Here is an 8,861-nt window from a genome sequence, read left to right on the forward strand (position 1 = left end):
GCGTTATATCAATTGACGATCGGGTAAAATGAAGTTGAACGAAAATGGCGTTCAATTCTTACTCCCGAGGTGTTGGCATACCAAGATGGCGTCCTCACCTCACGAATGTACGATATACGCGACTTATAACTCACCCACTCTTCTGATATCCTTATAAAAACAAAGAAGAGGAACGATCATTTCATCCTCTCGCAATATTTCTTGGTGAGAAAAACAAAAAGAGTTAATTGACTGAAACCCGCATCGACAACAAAATGCGATGAAATATGCGTAAAAAAAAAGAAATTGCGTAAGAAAAATTCGTTAAAAATACGTTAATTTTTCTTCTCAACAAAATAATTTTACCTTGCAATTGAATATGATTCAGGCAACGATATATATGTCGACAGTGTATCTTTTTCCTCAGTGTACGCGAAATGGGGAGGAAACGGCCCGTCTTCTCTCTTCCATCTCCACTTTCAGTTCCTCAAAAATTCATAGAAGATGGAATCGAATTAGCGAAAAGTTGCACACGCACAATTAGGAAACGAAACTTACCTTCGCTAAGCGTCCCTAGGGATTTGGAGGAGACTTAAGCACGCGCTAAAAATCGAAAAAGTGAAAAGAGACCGCGCGGTCGTCGTTCTCTCGGATCAATTAGGGAGGACAAGCAATTAATGGCGGCGGATCGATGCTGACACGGATTCGCGATCCGGTTCCGTTCCGTTAGTCCGGTTAAAGTTTTACCGGCGAATCGATGGTAAGGTTTTGTCCATCTTCCCAGGCGTTCCGCAGTTTAGTTACGAGGAACACCCCGGAGTTCGAGCCCGAGGAACGTCCTCGAGGCGCGCCGTAAGAAATGGACGAGCGACTCGAACCGGAGATAAACGCGTGCCTTGGCTTTAGTTATGAGGAACACACGGAACATCCCGCACCGGAAAGACCGGTCCCACTTGGAATTGAACCGTCCCAGCCGATCGAATAAACCGGAACAAAAGAGATTTACCTGCAAGGTACTTACACTGGAACAAAAATTCCCATGTAAATTAACATCCTAGATCATTGGTTACTTTGATGCCCCCATTAAGGTGAAGTGAAACCCCCTTCAAATCAGTCGATTCGAATACAACACTTTTTTTTAAGGGTATTAGACCAAACTGTCCGAAACTTTGACACGTCATCACGATCATCTAAGAATTGTCCTGACACATTCCAAATTTGGATTTTTGGAAAAAATTGTTTAACTTGGTCCAGATCAGAACCAAAATGGCGTCGAGCTCTCATATTTCGGTCAATATACAATTATCGAAGGCTCTGATATGAGAAACAAACGGGTCAGGACAATTTTACGACAATTTAGAACACTCTGGTAATCGATAAACTTGCATTTGAACGGGATAAAGGCAAAAAAGTGTTTTATGCGCTTCTATGTCAAAACGATGGTAATACGAGGTCTCGGAGTGAAAATTTAATTGAAGGCACCTAATTACAAGTACAAGTCTTACATGCCACGAGAAAAATTACAATGCAATGTTACATTTAATTCAAGTACAAATGCAGTAATGTAGTAAACATACAATGTCACGGGCGTTCATACATTTTCCGATTTGTAATCTCTCCATTTTACGCTTTTTCATGTAAAACTTCAATTATATACGGTGTAAAAATGTATGTAAATTTTCCTCGATTCTTTTCCGTGTAATAAAGACTCCCTGGAAAATCACCCCGAAGAATGGACGAGGATGTAAATTGGAATGAAGATTAGGATTGTAGAAATGCCAAAGAAAGATAAAGGTCTCTCTTTGGTTGTGCATTATGTAAAGAAGAACGTTACGAGACGAGATAAAAGTGCAGCGATTGTAAATCGAGGAAGTGGTGTTTTGAAAATTCCGAAATTAATGATAAAGATATTTGATACGAGTCTTTATCGCGGGATGTATCGTATAAGCAAAAACATCACGAGATGAGAAAATAAGGGAAGGGTTAAGAATGAGAAACTGGTAGTCTTCGAATTTTCAGGTCTGTGATAACGTTTTATGAAGGCGTTTCTTTAGGAGAATATTAAAATTCGTAAATACCGTGGTAATTGAAGAAATAAGCGAATTCTTAATCGAATGTTGAATGCCTTCCTAAGCTTATCATCGGTCACGCATGCTGGACCACTGAATAATACATATCGAATTAATCTGTGAGTGATGCACGGTGAGCATTACTCTTTCCAGGGCGACGGACATGATAATGGGTTTATAACAAGGAACATGAGAAACGGATCGATGAGTTGTGCGAAATTGGGACACGTGTCTCTAAAAAGGAAACAAAAGTCTAAGGATACCTTAAAAATATCATGGTCGGGTTAAAAGGCGGGCAAAAAGAGGAATGCGAAAATGGGCGGGCAGTGAGCCGTTCAATTAAGGAGGATCCGAGGCCGATTATTGACGGACGATCGACGGATGTCGCTGACACTGATTCTTGGTCCGGTTCCAATCCGTTAGCTGGTCTCAAGAGTTCTGGGAACGCACCAGAAACTGTCCAATAACCCCATTTGAATGTGATGCCCCCTTTCAAGAAGCCCAAAGATGGCCGCAAGACTCTAGAGGACAAAAACCCACGCTATACATTATACTATACGGGATTTTTCATAGGAACTGTTTCGCGAGGATGGTCGCTGTGTAGACAGCTCGGAGTCACGCTCGGGCGATGAAAATGCGCCTCTATGAGCGACGCATTAACCGGAACGCTCCCTCGAATGCCCACACGAGCCGTTCTCCCCTCCCATTGGTCGGTAGCGCATCTCCCATTGGCGTACCTTAGGAAACCCCGCAAAAATGATCGCCCCATACTTACTATATATTATTACATNAATAAATAACCCCAAACTCAAACAACTCAATATTCCTATTCCTGGATAACTGGAAGAACGAGCCTAATAGAAAAGTAACGCCGTTAATGATTCTCAATTACGCGATCCAAAATATTCAGTAAAATTGGATGAAAACGTCGTCCTTGATTTAACCGTTTGCGGTGGGAGTTTCTGAAATTGTAAACGTCGCCTTGTTAATGTCGAGCGGGTCTCGACGTAGGACCGCGACGGTCCTATGATAAGGTTAATTTCGGGGTATGGTTCGTTGAGGTGCGTATTTGTAGAATAAAAAACTTGGAGAACGGAAAAGGAGGGATTACGCCAATGAGAGAAGCACAAGTCCCGAGGCACGCGCCGGCACGCGCCACGGCTGCCGGACAGCACGTGTTTCTCCGTCTCTCTCCGGCACTCCCACTCCCCCTGTTCCCTCTCCGTCTCTCGCGGCGGGTCAGATACGATCTATCCGTCTCCGCTTCTACCTCGAGTCTGAGCTCTCGTCTGGAGCGCGGCGTCCTTCTCGCCCGCGCGGGCGCGACGTTCGCTCAGTCTCTCTCCCACGCGCGCCGCGACCGCTGCGTCCCCACCAGAGACGCGCGACTACTTGTAGCGCTACTCGAGTAGTCCGGATTATAACGACTTTTCCCTGTCCGGGATAAAAAGCCGCCATCTCAGTGCCACGGATACTTCACGGTCTCCCTGCTATTAGACACGTCGAGAGGTTAATCGTGCGGCAATTGCTTTGGTCAGGTGTAACTGGTATTTTTTTTTCTTCTTTCAGGTTTTACCGCATCGACCGTTGGAGTCATCTGCTGTAACTGGAGTTGTTTCCCCGTTGAACGAGATTGGTAAGTAATGAAGTATCTTAAGTTACAAGTCTAATAAGCGATAGATGTACGAGATGTGTTTAACATGTATTCGTTAAATAAACGCGATGAGACTACAAGCATCGTCGTTATGTTTTCCGGATAACTCCGAAGAAGTACTGCTTGCAGATCTCATTAAATCTCGAAGCCAATCGTCGCAATGACAGAGCAAAGCACGCAAGTGCGTTTCTCGGCTTCAATCGAGACCTTTAATTATCGACTGGTACCGTATCGACTCAATTAAATCGCTCAGCGGCCGCGATCTCCTTTATGACCCTCCTTTATCAGTCGAAAGGCAACGCGAGAAGTGCCTTAACGATTTATTTACACTGTAAATTGAACGATCAGCCATTATTGGCCGTAAAGCTAAACGTCGCCGACGCGCGGCATTACTTTCTATTTTTTTGCGGGTAAAACGAGTGTAAAGAGAAATTGTCACAAACGAGTCGTGCACCAGCTCGTCTCCATTAAAAACTGAGTGTCCAATTATGGAGAAATACAACTGAGCGCGTGGCGTCCAAAAATTTAAGTGATACACCGCGGAAACGCGATTCATCATTGTCAGGAATGATTTCCTTGGAAAAAAGTGCGACGCCGCGTGCACTCGAATTGGCCATCGTTATCAATTAACGAGCACGTTTATTCAACATGGCGGACTGTATAGGACCGTTTCGAAACCGTATGCAGCAGATGTTGTTTCGACTGTCATGGAAATAGGTTTTCGGTTCTCGGACAGGTCGAAGGAGGAGTAATCCCCTCCACCAACAGCAGTCACTCCCGCCGAAGGTTTAGAGTGCCAACCTGGGGAGCAACAGTTTCATGCTTGGCCTCCCTTATGAATCGTGGTGCTTCACTTAATCACCCTCTAGGGGATGGCCATCACCCTGTACGTTCTCAACCACTCCCCCACAGAAAACCAGGTGTTCCAGTTAATGATTCCCCAAACGGCCACCATTCCGTTTTTACACCACCGGACGTGTCTCCTCTTCCCGGCAATGATTTCACTTTAAATCTCCACTTGACCCGCTCCTAATACACCCGGTGAAATTTGCAAATATTAAATGAACGGAGATGCTACAAGAACTCACCGTGTAGAACGTAATTGTACACGAGTTGCACGGACTTGTACTCTCAGTTAATGGTTTCCGAAATGGCCAACCATCTTTTTTCCCCAAAAATCGTGTTTACACCACGGGATTAAGAGTCTCCGTGTCGGCAGTGATTTCACCTTAAATCTTCCCCGAACCCGCTCTTAATGGTCCCAATGAAATTTTCAAATTAAATCGAAATAGGAGACAGTATAACGTGTCATGTGGAACAAAGTTGACACTTACACGAAGTTGCGAAACGCAATATGTGTACCCACTTGTCGCGAGAACGGCTCATTGAACATTATAAAATACGATATAATTAAATGTAACATTCAATTTGACGTCCACGCAATAATTATGTGAGAAGTAAATTTAATTAATTAAGGCTGCGATAGGTACGGAAGATCGGGAATCGATAATCGCCATATTAGGAAAGGTCTGAAGTCGGTCGCGAATCGGTCTCGTTTCTCGCATCGGAGGTGCGGTTCCAACCGATTCTGACAACCAATGTGTGCCGAGAGTCGTTAAGGCCGACTCGCACGTACGTCTCGGCACGTTGAGATCTTCCTTTTTTCGCCTTTTTCACGTGCACTTTTTTCCGCCTCCTTTTCTCTTCCCTTTAATCGCCGTTCACCGGAACGTGTGCGGGCGTATGGCCGTTGGGGCAGCTGCCGTTTCTACCGTGTACGGTACATGTCCACACCCTTAATACACGAGTGCACGTACGTGTAGTTAATTTTACTCGGATGTATCGTCACAGTAAATCCTATTCGAGCAGGTCTTCGGATATGAGTAGAGTAACGAGCATTAATGATGCCGGAGCAATCCGCAGTTGGGCCCGCCATCTTGATTCTACAAGTGCCCACCTCGGGATTTCAAACTCTTATGATATCGCGATATCGGCGAATTATTCTATTATTTCGGTATCTACATGTAACTATGGTTTGAATTTAATGAATTTCAGCGGTATCTACTCGTAGCTATTGTTAAAAGTACGGGGATTACCGAGACGTATATGTTGACACGCGAGTCGTCGACGTCTTCCTACGCCATCGCCGGAGGGCTCAAATATTAATGCAAGTTACTGTACAAACGAGTGTGTTACTACGGGTTGAGGTTAGGTGGGAACGCGTGCAAGGAGCGTCTCGGTATCGCTTCGCATCTTGCTACTGAATAATTCATGGGTGAACGGCGGTGCGAGAGGTGAAGATTTTTTGGCGCTTATTACTGTCGGTTTCGTCGGTATTAACATTCGCATTGTTATCGGAACTGTCAATGAGTGGTGCTTAATAAAGTCACCACGTGTTCATTAAACTCATCCTCGAAACCAATCTAGGGAATAATGGGATTACCCTGCCGATTAAATATCGCGCTAAGTACATAAACTTCTTAAAAAGAGAGGTTGTATTTCAAATTCTCAGAAGTAACGCTTATTTTTCGTAACTGCCAATAGGATTTAAACTACATCGTTACAGTAGTCCGAACGTTCGACAAGCCTACACGTGTGCTAGTTGCATTTCCTCCCGATAACGATCGAGGGTGGCGCTCGGTTCGCTCGGAGCGGTTCATCTCGATGCAGTTCCGAATAAGTTACGAGCGGCAATTCGATCAACCGGAGAAATCCAGGCGGCGCAGGTGCCGCCCTGCGGACCTCTCGTCGGGGTTACGTGACGTATATCCGAGAAGAGCAATCTGACTTACACTCCAGACTTTTAAACAAGCCAAAACCAATTTCGTTTGCGAACAAACGGTTGTCAACAATAGATAACGCCAATAAATCTCGAATTATAAGAGCAATCACCGCCTATGAAAGTACGATCACCTCCACGTGCGGATCCGATGGACACTTTTCAATGTTCTCTCCTTCTAGTTCATGAAGACCTCAACGTTACCGCGATCAGCCTCTTGTGACGAAAAAGCATGTAATTGCGTAAAGGTACGAGATACCACGTAATGGCGGTACCCAAACTCGCGGCAATTACTTATCGTCCCTCGGTGCGATGCCGGCTTAACGTACAGCTGTTAGCATCTTCTCTTGTATTCCTTTTATTTCGCCAGTGACAGCAGGTTAGTTTATGGCGGCGGCTTCGCATCGCACATACAGGACATCCACTGTGTGGACCAAGTACCACACTCATGTCCAAGACTGTGTGCACACAGAATTGCGCGTGTTCCATGCTACATCGTTCGCGTTGTGTGTTGCACACATGGTGTGTGGAGCACACATGGACGCGCTGTTGATCTCGTGTGTTTCATTGTGTGTGCTGCGTTTTGTGCCTCGTCCATCGCATTGAGTACCTGTTGTGTGTTGAACATGTCTGTTCGGTTCCTGTGGCATGTGTGCCGTGCGCTCTTGTGCACATATAGGTACGTGTGTGCACCACACGAAAGGCACTTCCGCTGCTGCGTGGCGGCTCCGAATTCCGGAATGGCCTGCCCGACAAGATTCTTCGAGATTATTCGGAATCCCAGCGATTTTTGCGGCTTGTCGCGGAGCTGCCGACACTTTTTCGGGGGCACTTGTATAACGAGCGGCGAAGTCGAGACAAGGGAATACAGGCGGATACATTCGATAAAGGACAGCTTCGGCTGCCACATTTCACCCATGTCGGAGTACGCAAATTCTTACAACCTAAATGCATTAGGAATAATCCACCCGCTTAAGAAGGGAGGTGCCTGCACTCTTGTTTCGGCGATGAGAGTACAAATTTCCATCCAAGTACAACGAATCCCGATAAACCACACCCCTCCTTAAGCAGGATACAAAACTCGTACCCTTCCGGTAAATTACCCCCAATTACGGTAAATATTCAATGGCAGCGGTGGTTCGCCAAGGTGTGCGCTGTTCATAATCCGTATCGGATTACGCGAGTCGAGGTTAATCTTCGCTCGGTTTCCATGAACGTCCGCATCGATGAAGGCACGTGCCGAAACTTCCTGCGTGAAGTTGTGGGACCTTAAGGCACGCGACGAGCACGCGTCGGCCTGGAATATAAACAATTTTTATCAACATTATTTAGAACAAGAGCATAAATTCTATCATGAACCTGACGACATACCGAGCCAGCGCAGCCCTATTCTTAAGTTCCTGCCCTTTCCGTAAATAACCCCTTATTAGCCTAAATATTCAATAGCGAAGGCAGTTCGTCAAGGTGTGTGATGCCCATAATCCGTATCGGATTACCCGAGCAGGGTCGAGGTTAACCTTGGGTCGGTTTGCATGGCGGTCCGCTCGGGTAGAGGCACGCGCCGAAAGTTCCCGGGTCGTATAATGCATCGCCGGGGCGTGAGGTTACGATATCGTAGGCACGCGATGCGCACACGCCGCGCGGTCGGTAAGGCAGAGCGCCGCTTTGGCTCGTGCTTGAGCGCGCGCTCATGCGTGTCGCGTCTGCCGTTCCCCGACACACTGCGACCCGCATACAGGCGCGCGCGCTTATATACCCACGCGCCACATGAGCGCGCAGCCGCGTGTGAGTGGCTAGCCGCACACAGGCGCGGTGCGTCTCGGGGGGCGTCGGCGTTCGGTGTCGGTGTCATCTGGCAAGCAGAGGCCCGAAAGCCGTACTCGGGACACATGGGTCGTCTTCCTTTTCGTGGCCAGCGCCGCGCGTAACGGTCGGACCCTGCCGTTCTGCGCGTGCGCAGACATCGCCGTTTAATCGGCTCGCCATGCACCAAAGTGCGAGCGCTTTTAGCGGCTTAATTGAAAGGGCTCTCACGAGGAAGCGCTTCGAGATCCAGGAAGGGTTGACGGTTGTACAGTGGAGCGAATGTGGGATGGAACATGGCTTGACGAGGAAATAACTTATTGGATGATGGCAGGATAACGTACTCGTGGAGCGTGTCCTCCGTTATAGTATAAATTGATTGAAAGGGTTTTGAAGTACGAATCGCTCGTACCGATATATAGAGAACGGGTTTCTTGAATATATGGAAAACTTATTTATATGCATGCATGAACAAATGTTCGGTCTGAACGAGAAAATCAGATATTTTTTAGCGGAACTAAAGGACGGACCTCGAGCAGTTTTGTCCAATTCTGAGAACCCATTCCATTTTTTCTGG

This window comes from Orussus abietinus, unplaced genomic scaffold (genome assembly GCF_000612105.2).
Source record: "Orussus abietinus isolate OABI.00-Male unplaced genomic scaffold, Oabi_2.0 scaffold6, whole genome shotgun sequence".
In the NCBI taxonomy this organism is placed as follows: Eukaryota; Metazoa; Arthropoda; class Insecta; order Hymenoptera; family Orussidae; genus Orussus; species Orussus abietinus.